This window comes from Capricornis sumatraensis, chromosome 6, assembly GCF_032405125.1.
Source record: "Capricornis sumatraensis isolate serow.1 chromosome 6, serow.2, whole genome shotgun sequence".
Taxonomy (NCBI): Eukaryota; Metazoa; Chordata; class Mammalia; order Artiodactyla; family Bovidae; genus Capricornis; species Capricornis sumatraensis.
In genome coordinates, this window is record NC_091074.1 from 107,774,027 (window position 1) to 107,799,206 (window position 25,180).

At 45.9% G+C, this 25,180-nt stretch overlaps 1 protein-coding gene across 3 annotated transcripts in view; it reads right to left on the minus strand.

Annotated features, from left to right (window-relative positions):
- EPB41L4B (erythrocyte membrane protein band 4.1 like 4B) overlaps positions 1–25,180 on the minus strand; it is a 139,510-nt gene that overhangs the window by 104,110 nt on the left and 10,220 nt on the right. The gene's annotated exons all lie outside the window — the stretch shown is intronic.

The window sequence follows — 25,180 nt, forward strand, 5'->3', positions numbered from 1 at the left end:
CAACTCAATAATAAAAAGACAAATAATCTAAACACAGGTCAAGGATATATAGAGATGAGGGCTTCCCGGGTGGCACAGTGGTAAAGAAGCCACCTGCAGTGCAGGAGAAGGGGGTTTGACCCCTGGGTTGGGAAGATCCCCTGGAGAAGGAAATGGTGACCCACTCCAATATTCTTGCCTGGGGAATCCCATGGACAGAGGACCCTGGCAGGCTACAAGGGGGTCTCAAAGCATCAGACCTGACTGAGTGACAGAGCACACACACATACAGAGAGATAGAGAGACAGTTTACCTAAGAGAGATGAATAGCTGGCATGTCAAAAGATGCTCAACATCACTAGTCATCAGGGAAGTGCAAATCACAACCACAGTTAGACACTTCATACCCACTCAGAGGGCTATAACAAAAAAAGACAGATAACCAATGCTGGAGAAATTGGAACCCTCTTATATTGCTGATGGGAATGTCAAATTGTGTAGCTAATTTAGAAAAGAAGCCTGGCAACTTCTTAAACAGTTACACACAGAGTTACCATTTGACCCAGCAATTCCACTTCTAGGTAAATATCCAAGGAAAATTGAAAACATTATGCTCACACAGAAACTGGTACAAAAATGTTCACAGCAGCATTATTCATAATAGCCCCACAGTGGAAGCAACCCGAATGTCTATCAATTGATGAATGGATAAACAAAATGTAGCATATCCATACAATGATAAACTATTTGGCCATAAAAAGGAATAAAGTTCTGATACATGCTACAACATTGATGGACTCTGAAAACATTATACTATGTGAAAGAACCTGGTTATAAGGTACAAGCGACCACATATTATTTGAGATGTCCAGAACATTAAGTCTAGAGACAGAAATTAGATTGATAGTTAGTAACTGCTTAGGACTGACAGGTCTACGGAGTAACAGCAAAGATGAACAGGGTTTGGGGGGGTGGTTAATGAAGTGTTCTAAAATTGACCATGGCCACAGATGTGCAACTCTATGAATAAACTAAAATCCATTAAATCTGTATGTTTCAGGTAGATGAATGTATGGTATGTGAGTCTCTATAAGTAAACTACTGAAAATAGCAGAGAGGCAGAGTTTTTCTTTAGAGCAGTATTCCAGAAATTAAATGAAGAAAGAATAACAAAACTGTGATCTCACAATTTAGTAGCTTCTAATGAATGGCAGGCTCTAAGTATTGGATGCCAGTGGCTACTAACATTGCAATAGGAGACGGATAACCAGGTGAAAGACATCCTACCACCCAAGGTATAATCTAGCTCCCCACACCTCCCTGTCCACAGGGAAAAAAGAAATCTACCTTGCGACTGGTTAAACCACTAGATCCAACTGTAGGACACGCAGAGGAACGTTCTAAACTACAAAGAACCGCAACTGGCAAGATCCAGCCTGTGGGAAATTCTGGAAACTTCTCAGGACAAACGACCCAGTTTTCTCAACAGAATGTAGGGAAGAGAAGAGACTGAGAGGAAACGTACAGATTAAAAGAGATTTAAAAGACATTTGTAAACAGGCAAGCTTAACTTGCAGTATCCAGGGATGCACACTTGGGTGAGCAGTCTTGGAAAGACAGTAAAGAGTTGATTACAATAAAGTCAGGGTAGGTGTTGCTCTTGGGGCTGCGCATGGGGCTGGGAGGAGGTGACATCTGTGGGCTTCCGGCTGGCTGGCTGGGTTCCAGCTTTTGATGTGGGTGATGGTACCAGGGTGTCTGTCTACTTTCTAGTAGTTCATCAAACTGTACCTTTTTGTTTCCTTTTTACGCCTCTATTTGTGTTATATAAATAAACAACAATAACAAAAAGTTTAAAAAAAATAAAAACTTCATCAATGAATTACAGTCTCCTTCCTCTCCGAAAATACTCCTCTGAAAGCAATAATTCAATACAAGATTCCAGAAGGCTCGACATGCAGTGGCATTCTCTGTAAATGAATCTAGTGGAGAAATAAGGTGGGATTAGGGATGGGCAAAAAGGAGAAACAATCAAAATTCCAATCACAGAACACAGCACTGGGGCCCACCAGCACATCAGAATATTATTCGGCTGTTACAAAAGAGAATTATGAGGATGAGACAGAACTATGGAAAATTCTTACGACAAACGTTCAATAAACAGAGCACAAGGGAACAGCAACTGTGACTCCAGCTACATAAATCTAAGTCTGTACTGCACATGGACTGACTACTTGATAAAAACAGGAGAGTGGCAAAAATTACAACAGTTGCGTCAGCATGGAGACACGATAGATGCTTTATTTCCCAAGTTTTCTTTAACACTGATCTTTTGGCAGTTGTTAGGCAACAAATACAATGTAAAAAAAAAAAATCACAATCCTGGCACTCTTCCTCCTTGCCCATAACAGTCCATTCTCTGCAGGTATTTTTTCCAATTACTATCCAGTGCTACTGGCCCCATGCAACACCTATTAGCACGGTGCCAAGGCTTCATTAGTGGGTTTCCTAGCGGGAAAGAACTAGTCAGAGTAAAGCTTTAGCAGCAGGATGTGGCAGAAACAGCTGGGCTGCGAGGAAGCAAGAGACCTCTCGTCCCGGATGCACCACCAACTGCAACCTTAAAGCAATTCATAACCTCCCGAATCCACATGGCCACCCTGGACTTCCCCCCATAGCTGCTAATCAGGCCTGCCCATGGTCCCCTGGATATATAGGGCCACCAAAGCTCAACTGACCCCAAATCCAACCTGCTCCCCACCTGGGTCGCTTTTGGTTCAGGGCTTACCATCCAGGTATGTAATTTTAACACTCTCGGGGTCTGAACTCAAAAAAGCACAGTTCCGCAAATGTAAAACGAGGGGAGTTAGCCGAAGTCTTTGTCTAGGCCATTCCAAATTTTATTTTTCTCATGTCTTTCTAAAATGGCTCTTAATTTAGAAGGAGCTCAAGGTGGTGGTTGGGAAAATAACCTTTCTAGGGGCAGTGGATCCCTTCTGCCAATGTAAGATGGGCTCCTCTTACTGGTAGACCCTCACTCGGCTGGACGTGGAGGTGGCAGACACAGTCTGGTGGGTAGGATGTACAATTTTTAATCACCGATAAACACTTCCCCCCCACTCACCTCCCAACCAAGTACACTCTTGGGTCTCTTCTGCTGGAAGACGGAATTCCCAGTGGCCCTTACTGGGTCTAAAAAGAATCTGATGAAATTATGAGGGCTGGAACAAATAAAAACGTCCTTGAAACAGAGGTCCCAGGGGGCTGAAGATAGGACGGTCAAGACCACAGCGCTTGAATCAACCATCTCTCACCCCTCCCAGCCTGCAATGTGTCCACTCTCAAAACTGAGAAGGTTCCAGATAATTCATCTGTACCACCAGCCAGGACACCTTACTGAGAGCAGCCCCTGGAAGCCCCACAAGCTGTCATCCTGGGCTTACTTGCCCAAACATATCCTTCTTTGGCAACATCTCCAACTCTGTTCTCCCCACCCCCCTCAAAGGCAGTAAGTGCCCCTCCCTTGGGTTCCCACAAGCAGGCTCAGACCTTTATTACAGGCACACTTAACACACTGCATCATGGCTACTCATGTTCCCATCTTACTCCTGCTTCAGACTCAGCACTCCCAAGGGCAGAGACCTGCTGAGTTCCTCTGGGTACCACCCCTTCTTCCCTCCATCCCCAAAGCACATGCCTGGCTGGCACCCAGCAGGTACTCCACAAATGTCTGCTGGATGGATAGATGGATGGATGGATGGATGGACGGACAAGATGGATGGATGAATGGGGGATGTGTAGGGTCTAGGGCCAAGAAATGGATCTTCTGGAGGGGCCACAGTAAAGCACAAAAAACAGACTGATATTTCCCAAGCAGCAGACCTAAAAATGAGAATACACTCATTAAAATCTTTTCAGATAGAGTTTCCATGAAGAAGCATTTAGGGAACTGTGCTGTGCTTCCAAGGCCATTTACCTAAACATGATTTCGTGGTTGTTACATGAAGTGCTGTCAATTGAGTACACGAGATCAGTTAATGTGGCAAGACTAGAAGCTGATCCTGTTGCCTCATCGTTAACTAAGTCGCCCTCTCTGTGATGAATTCACTCACTCATTCAACAAATGTTTATCAACTGCTCATCAAATGCCAGTCACCCTTCCAGGCAATGGGGTACACTGGGGTCACAAAGTCTGGAAGGAGCAGCTACAGGAAACTGCAGAAGAACAAATCCTTCTTGGAGAATGAAGTCAGCCTGAACAGCTGAAGACCCGAGCCCACAGGTCGCAGTACCAAGTGGTACTCCGTGCCTTCCCAAGCTCAGTGTAAAACATACTCAGTGTAAAATCTTTCAAAGTTCTGAGCACCATCTTGAAATCCAGCTACAAGACACATAGGGAGAGTTGCCCCAAACACAGCAGGATCTAGAGAGCTCTACCCTTGAGTTCTTGCATCCACAGCACCTAGGTTTTCGGCCTCCCATCTCCACACATCACTTTTCACAAGGACCAGCAACTAGTGGTTTGGAGACAGTATAGCTCTCTATAGCAGCTCCTTCTGATCTGACAGGAGCTAAAAATAACCATGCACATTAAAACCATGTAAAATAAGAGTACTGGGTTGCCAGCTAAAGACAGGGTCAGGCAGGCAGCCAGCAGGGAAAGGTATGGACATTGTGATACCTTCACTGGCCAGTCAGAGGTTCCCATTTAGTCTATCTGCTGGTTCCCAGCCAAGGTCTCGATAAGGAAGACTGCTGGACAGCTGATGTCTTAACTGTCCTGCAGACAAATGAACCAGCCTGACCTTCTCAGATAAGATGCAATGGGCAACATCTCACTGCAGCCTGACCCACGGGCAATGTAATAAGTCAACAGTGGTCCTGGAAGAACAAAGAAGACAGAAGGCCAGCCATCCAAATCTCATTAGTCTCCATAGCATTCAATGCTGCGCATCCCAGGTAGGTTTGAAAGGAGGAAATAAGCTGTGTGTGAGAGTGCCAGTCAAGCGTGCACATCCTAGGTGGTGGCAAGAATGCCATCTGGGCAGAGAAAGGCTTTCAGGAGCCTTGAAGGCACACGAGGCTCTCTCCCCTCCATCCACCGGCTCCACATCCATCAGAGGGCAAGTCCCTCTGCACCCATCTTTGGAAGGCTCTCTCCTTCCTCTCCATTATGGCTCAGGCCACATCACCTCATCTGTGGGCCATAGCAAGAGTCCCCCGAGTGGTCCCAGGTTATCATTCCATTTATCAATGATCCTAAGTTTTATAACACATGGAAACTTGATAAACAGAAAGGGACAGAGGGTGGAGGTGGAGGAGAGGGTGGGAGGAGGGGTAGAGTCTTTCTTTAGCTCTAAGTATTAAGGTGCCCATCTGATGGTGGCCTCAAACTGGTTATAAATACACACAGTTGTACCACGGTGGAGGCATGCCCTGGGACTCTTAGAGGCCAAAATATCAGGTTGGAAAACCAGTTCTATTTCTTTTCTAGCAATATGACTGTGACTCTAGGCACTCCCCATGCCAAGTCTCAGCTTCTCCATCTGAAAAATGGGTACTCTCCTCTACCCTGTCCACCCTGCTAAGCCACTGCATTAATAAAAAAGAAAGCAAACAAGCATCCACTGTCAACCGCAGTGTCCTATACACACAAAGGAATTATTATCACTTTCATCCAAACCTCTCACATGTCCACAGGAATAACACAATGTGTTTTTTCTGCCAAATGCTGAACAAGTACCAACAAAGGTCCATCTAGTCAAAGCTATGGTTTTTCCAGTAGTCATGTATGGATGTGAGAGTTGGACTATAAAGAAAGCTGAGCACCGAAGAATTGATACTTTTGAACTGTGGTGTTGGAGAAGACTCGAGCGTCCCTTGGACTGCAAGGAGATCAAACCAGTCCATCCTAAAGGAGATCGGTCCTGAATATTCATTGGAAGGACTGATGCTGAAGCTGAAACTACAATACTTTGGCCACCTGATGCAAAGACCTGACTCATTGGAAAAGACCCTGATGCTGGGAAAGATTGAAGGCAGCAGGAGAAGCGGATGACAGAGGATGAGATGGTTGGACGGTATCAACAACTCAATGGACATGAGTCTGAGCAAGCTCCAGGAGTTGGTGATGGACAGGGAAGTCTGACGTGCTGCAGTCCATGGGATCGCAGAGTCAGACACGACTGAGCTACTGAACTGAGAACAAATACATAATCTAGTAATCCCATTTAAAGGAAAACAGGCAAGCCTGGCTTTGGGATTTTGGGTAAACCCATGTTAGTTCTTGGAGATCAAATCCTTCCTTTCCAAGTTCTTAATCACCCCTTGTTTAAACAGCTCTCAGAACTCTAACTGTTCTCATTAGTGGTCTTCCTGGCCAATGGTTCCCAGAAGGTACCTGCCTCAAGGCATCTTTCAACTGTCTCTCACTTCAGTTCAGTTCAGTCGCTCAGTCATGTCCGACTCTTTGAGACCCCATGAATTGCAGCACGCCAGGCCTCCCTGTCCATCATCAACTCCCAGAGTTCACTCAAACTCACGTCCATTGAGTCAGTGATGCCATCCAGCCATCTCATCCTCTGTTGTCCCTTTCTCCTCCTGCCCCCAATCCCTCCCAGAATCAGGGTCTTTTCCAATGAGTCAATTCTTCTCACGAGGTGGTCAAAGTACTGGAGTTTCAGCTTTAGCATCATTCCTTCCAAAGAACACCCAGGGCTGATCTTTAGGATGGACTGGTTGGATCTCCTTGCAGTCCAAGGGACTCTCAAGAGTCTTCTCCAACACCACAGTTCAAAAGCATCAATTCTTTGGTGCTCAGCTTTCTTCACAGTCCAACTCTCACATCCATACATGACTACTGGAAAAACCATAGCCTTGACTAGCGGACCTTTGTTGGCAAAGTAATGTCTCTGCTTTTTAATATGCTATCTAGGTTGGTCATAACTTTCCTTCCAAGGAGTAAGCTGTCTCTAGGAAGTGCTAATTTCATGGTTAGTTACTACTTCCTACCCTCACCCCCAAACTTGATAACTTGCTACTTTTCTCTGAACCTTAGTAGGAAAGTAGCTCTCTAATACCTGCATGTGCACACAGAGGGGCCAGGGGTCTCTGTTCCTACTGCCATCCCTACTAAGTCATCACAAAGAAATATACACTGTTTACACCAGGATGTCATAAACACAAATATCTGAAATTACCGAATAAAGTTACCTTGAAATTTCATCCTGAGTGAGAAATAGCAGTTCAGCCCTCAGCAAGATCTGGTGACTCAAAACTGAAATCTATTGGTGCAAAGACAATGCAGAGGATCCCTAATCTGCTGGATTGAAGGCCAAGCTGTCCAGCTTATAAATTCCACCTCACAGTTGAAGAAGGCTTCCATGTTTACCAAGGTTCCATGACCCCAGTTTGCAGAGAAAGCCTGAGACTCAGAGAGATCAACACGACCAAGTTCCTATTACTCCTAAGTGGCAGACCAAGAATCAGAACCCAGCCTTCTGGATTCCTAGGACAGAGATCCTTCCATCTCATCCCACTGCTTCCCCAGTCGGCTCATTCACCTGTTTGGTTCCAAACACATGCAATGTGTCCAGCCAGCAAAGAAATATTTCTGAAGCCCAATTCAACACACGGCTGCAGAATGCGTGCTTCGTGCATGGTCTTGGCTACAGGTGGGAGACAGGGCCACCCGGTCAAACACCAGCAGACCTCCTGGTGGGAGGTGGGGGGCAATTCCCATTTTGTTTGGAGGAAGGGAAATTGGGGCAGAATGAAAAGTAGTTGATTCACTCACACACTAACCCAGAAGCCAAGACACTTTGTGTGGGGGACACCAAGAATCTGAGTGGCTCCTGGAAATTCAATTCTGGTAAAACAGAGTATGTGTTACTAATTTCCTGACCTGCCTGGCTAACCATCTCTTGGAAATCGGAGGAAGCAACCAATACCACGGCCCTTATTTTTGGTCAACAAGGAAGTGAGAAAAGTCTCAGAAGAAAGTGTTTTGGTGTGCACGTCAGTGAAAGGGGACAGTGTGAGTGGGGTTCTCTTCCAACCAGGGGCACAGGGCTCTCCACATGGGACATGAGCTCTGGGCGGGTAGAGGGTAGGTGTAACGGTTCCCCCACAGAGCACCGCCACACTGGCTTCCAAGGATGGAGCGATCAATCTAAACACTGCGACTTTGTGCTGTCTTATTACCTATCAATCAGCCTCTGTTCCAGGCTGATAAGCCATCTTTGGGCCGAAAGTCAAAGCTCTCATTTGTTTCTGCTGTGAGAATTAAATGGCCCCAACAGCCATGATCCTATGAACCTTCTTGCAATCAGCGTGGAATGCCTAACACCTTCTGATGACCTCAGTTTCTGTCTCCCTATAGCTGCTTCCAACCGTGCCTACCACAGGTGACTCAGAACTCAGCTGAAGGCAGTACCTTCACCTAAGTGCTGAATAAAGTCTGGACACTAATGCTACTTAATCCTGGCAGCCCTGAAAACTGGTTTCACCCAACACCTCAAATACTACACCTCCCCCTCTCAGTAAGAAACCCTAAAACAGCACAGGTTGAATACTCTTTAATTTGGGGGTAACTACTATCAGGCCTCTTGAGAGTCCCTTGGACTGCAAGGAGATCCAACCAGTCCATCCTAAAGGAAATTAGTCCTGAATGTTCACTGGAAAGACTGATGTTGAAGTTGAAACTCTGATACTTTGGCCACTTGATGCGAAGAGCTGACTCATTTGAAAAGACCCTGATGCTGGGAAATATTGAAGGCGAGAGGAGAAGGGGATGACAGAGGATGGTTGGATGGTATCACTGACTGAATGGACATGAGTTTGAATAAACTCCGGGAGTTGGTGATAGACAGGGAGGCCTGGCGTGCTGCAGTCCATGGGGTTGCAAAGAGTCGGACACAACTGAGCAACTGAACTGAACAATCAAGCCCAGGCTTCCCTGCTGGTTCGGTGGTAAAGAACCCACCTGCCAATGCAGGAGACAGGGTTCGATCCCTGGGTCGTGAAGATCCCCTGGAGGAGTGCATGGCAACCCACTCCAGTGTTTTTGCCTGGAGAATCCCATAGACAGAGGAGCCTGGTGGGCTACAGTCCGTGGAGTCGCAATGAGTCAGACATAACTTAGCAACTGAGCACGCACTGTCAAGCACATTTTAATATGTGATCCTGACTGACAGGGACAAAAATATCAGACAACCTCCTTAACACCAAGGTCCACTGGACAAATTACTCTTAGAATTCTGGATTGGGAGACTCTCCTCACCTTTATTAGTAAGCAAGGTGAGTCATGAACCAGTCACAATGCTCTTGGCCCAACTGAGTCCACACGAAGCTCTGGAGAATGGGATCGGGGGCAGGAGACTGCCCTGAATGACCTCTCAGGCAGGTGCTTCCCAGCTTAGTGCCCTCCATCTTACATCAAAAGAGAAGCAAGTACATGGGGGACTTAAAAGGTCTCAGGTGGCAAGTACTTAGCATGCTAATTTTCAGCTTGATCTTTTTAAACTGTGGCACTTACAAACAGGGCTGTCAAGTCTTTCTCCTTTGCCCCTGCATCTGGAAGAGCCTGGTGCTGCCACAACCAAATAGAATATGGTATTCATGATATTTTGTCATTTCCAAGGTGAGTGACAGTTCTCTAGGGACACTTGCTCTGTGGGAAGAGCCGACTACCAGGTAAAAAATCCAACTACTCTAAGACTAGCACGCTGAAGAGGCCGTGAACATGTTCCTGTCAACTGTCCCAGCTGAGCCCAGCCTCCAGCCATCCCTGCCAAGGTGCCAGACATGTGAGCACAGCCATCATGAACCACCCTCACTAGCCAATCTTGCAACTAAGTTTCTTCCTGAGTGACCTAGTCCACGACATGAGGAGCAAAAGAAAATCTCAGCCTGGCCCTACCTCAATGGGTTCTTGACCAACAGAACCCATGAACTATGATAAACAGTGATGCTTTAAACCACTGAGCCCTGGGGGAATTTGTTATGCAATAGATAAGCAGAAAGAAAACCATGCAAATACAGATATAATGTGTGCATGGCATGTGTGTGTACATAAAAGATTTAGTATACAAAAAAGTTTTCCATAACTTTAAAAACTGTTTCTTAGGAATCCTTACACTGATGTTAGCTCAGGTATCATCTGCTTGGAGACAAGGAATTAGAATGATAAATATATTGAGTCTTCGAAAAAAAGGGGGGTAAACAAACCTGAAAACTACTCTTTGAAGGTCCTAACTGTTTAGGAAAAAGATATTAAAATCAAGGGCTGGAATGACTGAAGCTGCCTTGCTCTACATTCACCAACACTGTATTAAGAACTCAATAAATTGCACTGTAGATGGCGGAGAGGACAGCTAGGGATTCAAAGAGACTTAAAACACAATATTTACCAAATGCAATGTGTTGTCTGTAGTTGGCTCCTGATTCAAACATGCCAACCACTGACCACAAAAAGGTTTTAGATGCTGGAGGAAAAGCGAACAAGGACTCGGCATCAGACAACACTGAAGACTCATTCATTGTTCAAGTTTTGTTGAGTGTGATCACAGATGGTAGACATGTAGAAAGAGAGAGGGACACCCATTTAGGTATTAACAGGCTAAATGATACAAAGTTGTCTCAGAGTTGCTTGAAGATACTCCAGAGAAATAACAAAATATGGGTGCTGTATACAAGACAGTTTCATCATACTATTGTCTCAACTTGTATATTTGAAATTTTCCATAATAAGAACTTAATGAAAACTTCACAAACTGCAAAGAAGTTGAGAATTTGAAGGTGTCTAGCCACGGTGACCAGGGACCCACACAGGCCCTACTAGGGATCCAAGTTACCAAATAAGAAGCAGAGACGGCTCAGAAATCAATACATTCAAGTTCCTCATTTTACAGATGGGGAAAAACGAGGCCAGGCATAGGTCATGTTGCCAAGCAGCCAGTGCAAAGCCAAGAACAGAACAGTAGCCTTCTGACCCTGAGACCAATACAATTTTCTTTCTCAGAACTGTCTTGAGACAAATGCATTATGTTACCTGAATAGGAAACAAAAAAACCCAGCCTAGCATTTCTGCTATGGAAAGGTTAGAGATCAAATAGGCAATACCAAAAATTTCAGTGTTAAAAGCTTGTTGGCTATAAAAAGTGTCTTGTTTGGGCAAATATTTTTGGCTTTATAAAATGGTGGATCAGAAAAAGGGGGTGGGGAGAAGAAAGAAACACAGGAGAAAGGAAAAGAAAATGAAACAAATTTGTGCCTGGCCAAACAGTAACATGCAATTAAAATGATGGATGCCTTTGTGCCAGAGGTTGAGTTTGAAACAAGCTGCTGGAAGAAGGGCAGCCCTGAAAATAAATTGCCAAATCACTTTTTGCAGCCAGATTGCAGATTCCCCATCCATGTGATTCTAAAAGCAAATAACTCCACATAAATAAATATGCAATGAATTCCCAGGAAACCCAGCCAAGAAACATGAACAGAAAGAACTAATTTTGGGTGGACGACTGCCCCCACCGATCCTGCAACCTAGGAACGCGACTAAATTTGCAGAGTAAAGCAGGTCGGTGCTACCTCGCATCTTTCAATTATTGGGACCTGTCACGACCGCCCCCTTCTCTCCTTGGAGCCCTTTACAGCTCTGAAAGTCGCAACACACCCCATGATGCAGCGGCTGACAGCATGGGCTCTGGGATCAGCGTGGCAGGGATCTGAGTCCCAGCCCTGGTCCTCAGCTTAGGCTGAGACCGGTGTCAGAAGCGTCTTACCTGGTAGGAATGTTTGAGGATGGCAAAAAATGAAATGATGAATTTAACTGGGCTTGGCCCGAGGGTTCACCCATAGGGCAGGTCCGTGGAGGCAGGCTTCATTCTAGGTGCCTATCAACACGTGGAAGATGAGCTTTACAGAGGTGGAGTGACTGGGGAGTGTTAGAAGATGAACCATGTCCCCCCACCCCCAATTCATATGTTGAAGCTTTAACCCTGCAATGCTTCCCAACATGGCTGTAACTGGAGAAGAGGTAATTAAGTTAAAATGAGTTCATTAGCACGTGCCCTAGCCTATCTGACTAGTGTCCTTATAAGCGGGGCTCACACACAAACCAAGGCTGATACAGAAAAGACCACCCGAAGACAGGAGGAGATGGGGCAGCAAGAGAGCGGCCATCCACAAGGCAAGGGGACAGGCCTGACTCTGCCGGCACTCTGAGCTTGGACTTCCAGCCTCTGGAACTACGGAAAGATAAATTTCTATTGTTCAATCCACCGAGACCATGGTACTTTGCTTACGGCAGCCCAAGCCGAGTAGTACAGGCAGATTCAAGTTAGGACCAGTTTTCAATCTGGCTTGAGCAAGCTTCAGAAGATGGTGAGGGACAGGAAAGCCTGGCGTGCTGTAGTCCATGGGGTCACAAAGAGTGGAACTCAGCTGAGCGACTGCCACTTTAACTCTTTTAGTGATCACATCAACTGCTGAGGCACAGAATTCCAGGGCTTAATTTACCCAGCTCTGTGTGCGTGGAAGATTTTCAAAACAGGTTAATGAGTGGAAAAGCACATAAAACTTTTAACCTTGTCTCTGGTGAGCATGACTGTTAGGGTCATAAAACTACAACTGAGGCACCATCATCCATGTCCCTGATGGAGGGATATAAAATAAAGCTGTCTTGTTACAGGTGGCCTTTGATTTTTCATTCTTCTCTCTCTCTCTTTTTCCTTTGGTGAGTCAGTATTCTTTAAAAAGTCTCCTGGAAGAAGGCAGAGAATGACACATTCAGAAGAAGAAAAGGAGGGTGTGATGCCTACGGGCACTCCCTGGGTCTGGATTTGCAGGGATGGCATTGTCAAGATTATTATGAGGTGAGTGGTCTGTGTTTACTGGGAGCTGTGGTGAGAAGACTCTTGGCTGCAAGTTCACCACACAGAAAGTGAGCCTCTTCTTAATCATGATCTAGGAAAAATGTTCCAATCACAGATGCATTTTTAAAAGCAAAAAATACTGAATATCAAACATGGTTAAAAAAAAAAGCATGAAATAGTACTATGTAGTATTATGGAATGTTACTTTAAATGTTACTTTCAAGTAGAAGATACAAATAGGAAATTATCTACAGAACTAGAAGCTGCTGCTGCTAAGTCATTTCAGTCGTGTCCGACTCTGTGCGACCCCATGGACTGCGGCCCACCAGGCTCCTCCGTCTATGGGATTTTCCAGGCAAGAGTGCTGGAATGGGGTGCCATTGCCTTCTCCGACAGAACTAAATACCTAAGCACAAATACAGAGGGATTCCCTGGTGGCTCAGTGGTAAAGAATCCACCTATAATGTAAGAGACTCGGGTTTGATCCCTGGGTCAGGCAGATCCCCTGGAGAAGGGCATGGCAATCCAATCCAGAATTCTTGCCGGGAGAATCCCATGGACAGAGGAGCCTGGTGGGCTACAGTCCATGGGGTCACAAAGAATCAGACATGGCTTAGTGACTAAACACACACACAAACACACACAAATACAGCAACTCTTCATCATCTCTCACTGCTGTGGATTGGTCATAGCTAACCCCAACATTTCCCAGTTCAACCAGAACTAATTCACCTAGAATGATCTCACACATAAGAGAAGACCTCAGTGACCCAGGACTTCAAATCTGTGTCAAAAGATTTTTTTCCAAGACTGTCTCTAAACCAGGCATTGAACCCCAACCCTTATACCTTCTCAGGGACCTAGGCAGTTACTGTAGGGGCAGGAGGAAAATCTGTGTGGGTCTATGCAGGCGCCAACCATTCCAGCAGGTTCCTGCTGGATGGTACTCACAAGTGAATTGGGGGCAGTCACCACACAGATCTAGTTAACTGCTGCTCTATGAGAATTCAGACCGTGCTATCAGACTTTCCAGTTGCTCAAGAAAGCTACAAAATTGAAATTCCTTTATGTGAAATGTGGAAAATTTTTAAAGCCTTGTACAGACCTTTAGTCTACTTTTTAATTGGAGCATGACACACACAGACAAAACTGCACAGGTCACACGTGTACAACGCTAGGAATGATCAGAAATGAGCATGACTATGCAGCCACCGCCCAGGTCAAAAGACAGAACTGTTCCCAGCCCCTGGACATCCCGAGCAGGTCTTCCCAATACCCCTCTCTCCCTCCCTCCCACAGGAGCTGCAGACTGGCTGTGCCCATCCTGCAGTTCTAGACGCAAACGGAAGCACATGGCCTGTATTCCTCTACAGCCACGTGGGGCCCAAGCCCCCCCAGTCCACAATCTTGATGGCTGAGCAAAGGCACACCGCTGGACCTTACAGCCCTGAGTAGAAGGGAAATGAGGCCCAACTGAACGCGCCTTTGTGGATTCACTCACAGCTGAGAAGCACTCGCCAAGGGAGGAGTCCCAGATAAGAGGCCCCAAGTGTGGGTGGAGTGGGAAGGTCAAAGTCACAGAAGGGGAGGGTCTGTTCTCCCGAGTAAATGGACAGGGGACAAAAGGGCAGGGGAGATGGCAGGTGCCAGGGGTAGGAAGCCAAAGTTCACAGCCACCAACAAGGCAGAGGAGAGCGTGCCTGGAGACCCACAGCCGGGGTGACTGGGACCAACTCCCATGCCCACGAGACTGGCATTTTCCCCAGAGGACGCCAACTGGGCCAGATTCCTGGAAGGGGAGGAATCAACAAAGATTACCTAGCATGCCCCCACTTTTAAAACCCTTTTTCAAGGTCATTATCAATACATGTGAGCTTCCCAGGTGGTGTCAGTGGTAAAGAACATGCTTGCCAATGCCCAACATGTAACAGAGGCAGGTTCAATCCCTGGGTAGGAAAGATCCCCTGAAGGAGGGTATGGCAACCCCCTCTGGTATTCTTGCCTGGAGAATTCCATGGACAGAGGAACCTGGCGGCCTGCAGTCCATTGGGTCGCAAAGAGTTGGACATGACTGAAGCGACTCAGTATGCACGCACGCATGAAAAAAAATAAACAAGAGTACAGTAAACACCTGTCACTCAGGTTTAACAGGGATCAACATTCAGTGTCATCTTTACTCCTTCCTCCCCCTTCCCTCCATTAATTTTTTTCACACTTCTTTTGCACAGATGGTGGTGGTACATTTACTTACATCTAAATGTGCAAATCTGAGCCGCTCCATATTGACAGATGGAAACATCTGTGCAACCCACACCCCTGTACCATTCCGCACATTCTAATCTCCCCAGATCCTGGGCACCCCTCCTGGGTCAATTCCTGGCTGTCCCCACTCCCTAGGAAGCAACACCCATTCTGAACTGATTCTTCTCCAGATTAGTTTTGCCAGTTCTGGAGTGACAGAGAAATGGAATCATCCAGAGGTACTCTTGTACAAGGCTTATTTCACTCAGCATAACACCTATGAAGACAGAAAGACAGGTTTTAAAATTCCCTTTGGGCCATGCTGCATAGAGATGTCTTTATCACCTTTCTCATGCTATCTTATATGGATAAACTATAAAGCTTTGAGATAAACATTTGAGATAAAGATAACCTGCACTGGGATTCAGAGCTGTGATTTCCAATAAATTACTCAAATCCTGCTTTCTTGCCTGGGTCCCGTGTTCCAGATACTGGTTTCTGCACCTAAAATGTGTGACAACCACCACCCCAGAGCTCTGACCTGTGGTGACCTCTGAGAAGCAAGACTGACCACTGTTTTTTTTTGCCCTGGCTCTTCCTTCTTAAGCAAGTAAACTGGGTACAAGTGGGTTTGTTGCTCAGTTGCTGAGTCGTGTCCAACTCTTTGCAACCCCAAGGACTGCAGCATACCAGACTTCCCTGTCCTTTACCATCTCTCAGAGTTTACTCAAACTCATGTCCCATCAAGTCGGTGATGCCATCCAACCATCTCATCCTCTGTCAGCCCCTTCTCCTCCTGCCCTCAATCTTTCCCAGCATCAGGGTCTTTTCCAATGAGTCGGTGTTTTGCATCAGGTGGCCCAAGCATTGGCGCTTCAGTTTCAGCCTTTCCAGTGAATATTCAGGTAAAGCTGTAGTGTTCTCTGCAACCCCCCTAGACGCATCTTCCCACTAAACGGGCAGTTGCTTGAGGAAAGATGCAATCTTGACTCAGTCTTGTATCCACCTGGCCCCGGCATGGTTCTGTGCATAAAGCAGGCTCTCGATAAACACCCATGTTTCTTATTCTTCACTCTTCCTTGAAGATGTCAAGGCCACCCAGGGTTGGGAGGCAACAGAGCAGAGGGCAAGAGCTTGGGCCGCCCTCCTTTCCCCAGGGATTCCACGTCGGCAGGAGTCCTAACACCCGTGCTCGGGGACTGTGCGCGCTGACACAGCCCAGAGCCTGGCCGGGAACAACTTTCCAGAAGTCTACAGCGGACACCATCTGGGTCTCTCTGTCTCAGCCTCCCAGTTGGCCCGGTGGATGTGAGCTGCGCTGAAAGCCTTACCACACTCCTTTCCAGGTGTCTGATCCCACTGGGCCCTCACACTGGCCTCGACTAAAATACAGCCAGGAGTGAATCCAGGCTTTATGGCACCTGGAAGTTTATACCATTTGGAGGTCCTCTTAAAGGAATAAAATGCAAAAATAAATAAATAAATACTACATTTGCAAACTTAAAAAAAAAAAAACAAACCAAGGACCCAGGCAGCATAGTATCAGGACCTCTCCGCATCACCATTTCATCCATAGGCTATCAACCCTGCCAACCTTCCATGCACAAAACAGGGAGTGGAACGGGGATTGTCCTGGCTCAGCTTCGCATCAACCCTACTCCTAGATCCAGCCACCAAAGCCACTGGGTTCCACGTGCTTGAACGCCATTGCATCTGCCCCTCTGTCCACGCCCAGCACCACACTAGTTCGGACCCGAGATACAGCTAACAGCCTGATGACTGTCCACCTTCACCCATCCCTGAGCCAAACTCCAAGCATCCAGTGGTCCTAGCTCCCTTCTCATCACTCTGCTTCATCCTCTCCTGAGCTGCATTCTGCTTCCCAGACACGGCTCCCCTCACAGCCTCCTCAGTGAGGCTGGTCAGTCCTCCGTCCAGAGTCAAAATCACCCCACAGCCACATCCCCCAAAGCCCTCATGGATGGAAATCGACCTCTCCCTCCAATGAACCCCCACAAGGCTTCAGCTGTGTGGCTCTGATCATATGCCCAAGTCATTCTGCCTGGTACTAAGGTGACCTGAGAAGCAAAATGGGGTGGCAGAGCTCCCAAAGGTCAAAAGAGCAAATGCAACTTGCTGGGCTCAGCCATCTCCTCCGCCAAATGGGGATGAGGGCACTGCACTGCTGAGCGGTGTGGACCAGATGAGGATTAAGTGAGATGATGGCTGGGCACACACTTGAAGACCCAGTGTTCTCAGCACAATATCAGAACCTGGGACCAACCTTGGCTCTATCATGAATCATAAATCCCCAGTAATAGGCCATCTCACACCACAGTCATTTCAGACCCTCCTCTACCAGGGACTAGCTGCTCCCCTGGCTCCAAAGATTTTGCCTTCCTTCCCATGGTGAGGTCCCAAGTTTTTCGCCAAATATAACAGGAAGTAAAGTGTAACGATTAAGAACACATTTTACTCCACAATTTAAAAAAAAAAAGAGCATATGGAGTGTGATGGAATTTTTGTTGAAAGAAACCATTTTTTATCCATTATTAGCAAAAAGGTGGAGGGATACCACCAAAATGTAAATGAAGTGATGATGTATTATTGGAGGTATGATACGACTTTTATTTGGTATTTTTTTAATTGATAATTCCTAGAAATTCTAAAATAAACAGCATCAGTTCAGTTCAGTTGCTCAGTTGTGTCCGACTCTGCGACCCCATGAATCGCAGCATGCCAGGCCTCCCTGTCCATCACCATCTCCAGGAGTTCATCCAAACTCATGTCCATCAAGTCAGTGATGCCATCCAGCCATCTCATCCTCTGTCATCCCCTTCTCCTCCTGCCCCCAATCCCTCCCAGCATCAGAGTCTTTTCCAATGAGTCAACTCTTCGCGTGAGGTAGCCAAAGTATTGAAGTTTCAGCTTCAGCATCAGTCCTTCCAATGAATATTCAGGACTGATTTCATCTAGGATGGACTGGTTGGATCTCTTTGCTGTCCAAGGGACTCTCAAGAGTCTTCTCCAGTATCACAGTTCAAAGGCATCAATTCTTCAGCCCTCAGCTTTATTTATAGTCCAACTCTCACATCCATACATGACCACTGGAAAAACCACAGCCTTGACTAGACGGACAGCATGCTTTAAATTAAAGTACAGAGCTGGTATGACAGGATAATATTTTTTATAAAACCAGTATTTTCATTATTTTTCCCTTTTTTGCTTCCTAGTTAACCAACTAGGCTACTTTGTTCTCAATGCTTCAGGAAAGGTTTGTTATAGTCAAACACAGAAGATTAAGATTAAAAAAACAAAGATGCAGATGACAGATGCTGGAGCCACAATTGCCAGGCCCACCACGCTCTAGTGGCAAGGCCACAGGTGGGGCATTAAATCGTTCTGCACATGTTTCCTCATCGGTGCAACAGGGCAGTGGCTACCTTATAAAGTTTTTGTGAGAATTAACTGAGGAAGTATACACGAAGTGCTCAGAACTATGTCTGGCACTGAGTAAGCTCCACTTTGGAAGAAAAGCTATGACCAATCTAGACAGCATATTAAAAAGCAGAGACATTACTTTGCCAACAAAGGTCCGTCTAGTCAAAGCTATGGTTTTTCCAGTAGTCAGGTTATGGATGTGAGAGTTGGACTATAAAGAAAGCTGAGTGCCGAAGAATTGATACGTTTGAACTGTGGTGTTGGAGAAGACTCTTGAGAGTCCCTTGGACTGCAAGGAGATCAAACCAGTCCATCCTAAAGGAAATCAGTCCTGAATATTCATTGGAAGGACTGATGCTGAAGCTAAAGCTCCAGTACTTTGGCGATCTGATGAGAAGAACTGACTCACTGCAAAAGATCCTGATGTTGGGAAAGCCTGAAGGCAGGAGAAGGGGACAACAGACGATGAGAAGGTTGGAAGGCATCACCGACTCGATGGACACGAGTTTGAGCAGGCTCCGGGAGTTGGTGATGAACAGGGAAGCCTGGCGTGCTGCAGTCCACGGCGTCGCAAAGAGTTGGACACGACTTAATGACTGAACAACAGCGGCCACTCCAATTAAGCCAAGAACTCTGACTGCAGAATCCACCCCCCACAGGTTTCTGCTGCTGGAGCTTCATCATATGTTGTTCTTGTACAGTAGATTAATTCTGTCTTGAATTCTGTTTTTCTCCTTCAAATTCAACTTCATAGGTTAAACTTATACATGTAATCTCTGAAGATCAAGGTCAAGAGCAGACAGACCAGACACTCGTAGGACAGCGAAGGTGCCAAAACCATTTATGTGCTGTGTACGCTCTCACACGCTGCTTACCCTCTCTGTGCCTCGATCTCCCTACACTGTATAATGAGGATGTTAATGGGAACTATCTAACTCATAGGGTTGTGCGAAATCAGTGAGCTAAGCCGTGTGAAGTGCTTACATCATAATGTACGTGGTCAGTCTACTTTGAAAACATGCTATGTGCAAGCCAGACCCCAAAGGCCACTCATTCTGTACGACTCCATTTATATGAAATATCTAGAGTTGGCAAATCCACAGAGACAGAAAACGGGTTAGTGGCTGCCAGAGGCTGGGAAGAGGGGAGAATGGAGGGTGAATGCTTCCTTAGGTTCAGGGGTCATGACAAGGCTCTGGAGCTAGACTGTGGTAATGGTTGCCTAACACTGTGAGTGAGTGTGATGGAATGGTTGAAACTTTATCTGCATTTCACCAAAATAAAAACTTTTGCAAAACAATAAGTCAATTTATTACTTATTTTTTGTAAGTAATATAAATAATTACAATTATTACTCAAAGTACTACATGAACCACTACCATGGCATGGGATGTACTAAGTCCCCCACATGGCAAAACATGAGCGGGAATACTATAGAGTACAAGCAGGGCGGGGGTTATGGGACAAGCTTCACAGACACGGTGGCATCTGAAATGGGTCCTGAGAGACAACTGGACCCTTAGGAGATAAGAATCAGCCAAGAAGAAAGGGAAAGAACAGCAAAGGTACAAAGTGTGAGGGTGAGAACCATGAGGGTGGCAGCCTTGGGGAAGAACCAGGCAGACGGGAATGCCAAGTCTGAAAAGGGTTTTACATCCGGCGCTCTCACGTACTGTGGGATGTTGGGCAGAAACCTTGCTGCTGAACTTTCTACAAAACTGGAATGCCCGCAGTTCTGCCACAGAGGTACTACGAGGATTAAAGAAAGCCACAAAAGGCGAAAGCTTCATCTCAACCTAAAATACTACACAAACACAAGGGACGTGACTGTGCAGAGAACACGGCCCCTCAAACCCAGCGGCACGTGGTATTCCACTGTTGACTGGGGCCCTCCTGGGGTAGAGGCTGCGGGTGGAGCAGGTTCCCTGGCAGAGCCAGGAGGTAAGCAGTGACAGGGTGAATGAAGGCTGGAACACAGTACACAGCCCACCTGAGCAGCCAGACCACGCAGATGCCTGGGAGGGGAGTGGGGGGGGTGGTCCTTTAACCCTGACATCCTTAGCACACTGATCCTGGGCTACCAAGGCAACGTGAGAGGCCAGGAGATGTGCCCTGTGAATCAATTACAATTCCACTTCCCACACCAAATGAGCTCCCTTGAAGCAGGGCCCACATTTTTTTATCATTTCATACTCCTTGCATGGGGCCTTACACACACTAGTTGATCTCTCTCTGCTTTTGTATTTTGATCTCATGTTTTGCTGCGTGTGTGTGTGTTGTTTTTAAATTTTTTATTTTGTATTGGAGTATGGTTGATTTACAACATTGTATTCGTTTCAGGTGTACAGCAAAGTGATTTAATTATAGACATACATATAGCTATTCATTTTCAGATTCTATTTCCCATACAGGTCATCACAGATATTGAGTAAAGTTCCCTGTGTTATACAGTAGGTCCTTGTTGATGATCTATTTTATATAAAGTACTGTGCATATGTTAACCCCAACCTCCTGATTTATCCTTCCCCCCACCTTTACTCATAGGTTTATTTTCTAAGTTTATTATCTCATTCTGCTTTGTAAATAATATCACCGGTATCATTTTTTACTGTCGTTTTTAACGAATACATGAAACAGATGGCTCATCCTGTGAAGTGAGTTAATAAGATAAATGACACATAACAGTAATCCAAGTACACGCAATGCTTCTTTTCTTTTATGAAGACGGCACATAATTTTTGCATTTTTCTTTGGAAGTCTTTTTAATGAAGAGGAGCTATCGCCATAGCTTTGAGAACAAAGCTAAACGCTTCTGGACTTCAAAGCAAAGTCAGTCAGTCCTATGTAGAATACGGAAGCATCCCAAGTAAGTGCTTCTGACCTTGGACTGCCTGGCTCCCACTGAAACATCCCACATACAGATCCCCTCTTCTTAGCTCCCTCCCTCCAGTCCCCCTGGGATCTGCCACTCCAGCCTGTGTGCAGGGACAGGAGCTGGTCTCCAGCCAGCTGGGCCCCTCCCTGGACTCTGACCCCCACTGTCACTGCCACCCAATACAGACTGAAACTCACTGGGCATGTGGCTTGGGCCTTGGGCCCCAGCAAACAGGAACCATCAAAGGACTGGAATGGGCTGCCAGGGAGTGCTGTGGGTTAATAACTAACCCTCAAGCACCTTTACAGTGTATCGGGCTTTCCTGGATGAAGCCCACAGCTGTTTCACAGGCAGATGCAGAGCGGGCAGTTTCTTCTGGGCCCTGGGGAGAACCACAAGTTAGTTTGGGAACAGGTAGGGGGACCTCAGAGAGGCAAAGAGGCCTACTGCTGTCACTGGGCCACTGAGAGGAGGAGCCGGGAGGTGCATGCAGGAAACTGCTCTTATTACATGCTAATTACTGCTCATTTGCCACAGGTGAGCAGCCTCTGGCTGTGGAGCAGCAGGCATGCTCCAAGGCAAAGACCTGCCACCCCAGAATGACGCTCTGGACCACGTGGCTTTCAAGTGTTTCTTTAGGAGTAAAACCGAGTGGTTCCCACTGCCCTGCCATCTGCTCCACCTCTTTTCTCTCTGCAGTGTCCAAGTTCATTGACTCTACTCCTAAAAATGTCTGCAGGCACCTCTGGCCAGGAGATGGAGAAAAAGGGCTCAAGGTGGTGGGCGTGGAGGGCAGTGGGGGATGGGCGGGAGGTGTTCCGGTAGAATGTAAAGGCACCCAAACAGGAGTAAGATACAGAAAAAGAGAACCTCAAGGTCAAGTGTTGGTCACTCACTCGTGTCCGACTCTTTGCAACCCCATGGGCTGTAACCTACCAGGCTCCTGTGTCCAAGCAAGAATACTGGGGTGGGCTGCCATTCCCTTCTTCAGAGGATCTTCCCCACCCAGGGATCAAACACTGGTCTCCTGCATTGCAGGCAGATTCTTTACTGTCTAAGCCACCAGGGGAGACATTCAAAACTACAGTTATGGAGCTGATGAAGAACCAGAAGAAAAAGATACTCTTTTAATTAAATCTACCAGTGACTGGATTTCCCTGGTGGCTCAGATGGTAAAGCGTCTGCCTACAATGCGGGAGACCCAGGTTTGATCCCTGGGTCGGGAAGTTCCCCTGGAGAAGGAAATGGCAACCCACTCCAGTACTCGGGCTGGAGAATCCCATGGATGGAGGAGCCAGGTGGGCTACAGTCCATGGGGTCCCAAAAAGTTGGACACGACTGAGCGACTTCACTTTAATTACATCTACTGAACACTTCTCAAAGATGAGGAATCTGGAGCTTTTCAAAGAAGCAACATCCAATGAAAGACAGGATACCTAGGCTCATAGGCAGGGGCTGAACAGGAGCAGAAATCTTCCAAGTATTATCTCGAGCCTCAGTGCCTTTGCATATGCTGACTGGCCACCAGAAAAGCTGTTCTCCACTGTCCTCAGAACTCAAAGCTTTCTCTCTGAAATTTTCTGGTTGCCCATCTTTCCTCTCCCAGTCCTCCCACCTTAGCCCTTTCTTTAAGCTTATCTGAATTTCCCCTGGGCAAATTCATTTCACACCAGGTGTAATGAATTGTCTCCACTCAAGCTTCTCAAGGACAAGGAACTTGCCTCACTGTTCTCTGTGTGCTGAGTCAGATGCTTTAAGTGATGCTTGTACCAACTGTACCTCAGGGGAACCAAATGTTGAGGATGCCATCGAGGAAATCCACAGTGGGAAACTCTAAGACAGATGGCCCAACTCCTTCAACAAATGGGGAAGAAAAGGAGGGGAGAAGGGAAAACTCCAGATTAAGAGCTTTAGCTAAATTGTGGGGCAGAGAAAAAGGAGATAATGTTGGTCAAAGGACACAAACTTTCAGTTATAAAATAAAAAGTTCTGGGATCTAAATGACAGCGTGATGATGCAATAGTTAATTATAATGTAGAGTATACCTGAAATCTGCCAAGATACACACACAAATGGTGACTAGAGAAGCGATGGATACGTTAATTCCTCAATGTGCAGTGACCATTTCACAAGGCAGATGTATATCAAATCAACATGCATTACATCTCAAATAAATAGCATTTTTATTTGTCAATTATGCCTCAATAAAGCAAGGGAAAATAACATTTCAAAAAATTCTTAAAGAGCTTTTTAGATAGACTATCAACCAAACACACTCAAAGGACCTTGGTGTGACAACCAAATGAGAAAATTTAAACACTGACCATATATCTGAGGCTAAAAGACAACTATTAATTATTTTTAGGTGTTGTGATAATATTGTGAATAGTTTTTTAGAAAACACAGCCCTTATCTTTTAGATAACTGGGATTTTGTTTTGGAACTTTTTTAAAAAGAATCGGGAAGGAACAGATAAAAGAATACAAGTGAAAAGAAAGGGGCCACATTAATAAGTGATGAAGTTTAACAATGGGTACTTAAGTTATGTTCGTTATATGATGGGTACTTAGGGCTCTCTGCTTTTGACTGCACTTAAAATTTCAATTAATAAAAACTGGAAGGAAAGTAGGCAGAATTGAATGAAGACTACACATCCCGCAACTGCTCACCAGCAGCAACAGACTTCAGCTAATTCACAGCGAAATGGAAGACGGAACATTCATTTCCACTTAGGGAGGAAAGGCAAGGGGGACTTACATGGACGTGTTCTCCCTTGTTCCACTGAGTTGAGCTCAGAAGAGGAAGTGGGTATGGGAGACAACCTCATCAAGGCCAGCAGAGCAAGGAGCCGAACACAATGAGAAAAATAGAACCCAACTAAAAAACAGGCAAACGGGAGAGGGGTTCAGGATTGGGAACTCATGTACACCCGTGGCTGATTCATGTCAATGTATGGCAAAACCAATACAGTATTGTAAAGCAAAATAAAGTAAAAATAAAAATTAAAAAAAAAAACAGGCAAACATCATAGAACACAGCATACCAGGAAAAAATGCATGTATGGTCCATAAACACAGGCAAAGATCCTCAACCCATCAACAACTGGGAAAAAGTGAAGACTACAGTGAGTTCCCACTAACTCCCGCAAGACTGGTAAAATAAAACAGAAAAGCTGCCCAACGCCCAGGGCTGAAGAATGGATTAGCAGACGCTTTTATGTACTGCAGGGACTCTGGAAAACAATTTCATATGATCTTAAAAGGCCCTGCCTGCCACCCTCCCAGCGACGGGTATATACCCAGGAGAGACGCTGGCGTGCAAACGTGCACCAGGAGACCAATTTCAGGAGGTTCAAAGCGCCATTTTTTCCCCTAATAGCTCCAAACTGAAAACATCCCAAATGTCCACCGACAAAGGATAAATATATTCGGGTATATTCCTGCAGCACAGCAAGAAGTCCAGCCATCTCATCAATATGGATAAACTTCAGACAGAATATTGAGTGAAAAATCCATATACTATAAAGTTCACAAATATGCAGGATGAACAGTCTATCTTTTAGGGAAACACACATATGAGGCAGACCCATCAAAAAAGGAATGAGATAAACTTCAGGGGTGGGGGCAGGGAAGGCAATTAGGGAGGAACGTGGGTGGGGGATTAACAGCACTGGTGAGGCTCTTTGTTCTTAAGCTGGGTGGTAGGTACACGGATGTTTGTTACATTAATTTTTTTAGTATTTATTTATTTACTTATTTGGCAGCACGGGTCT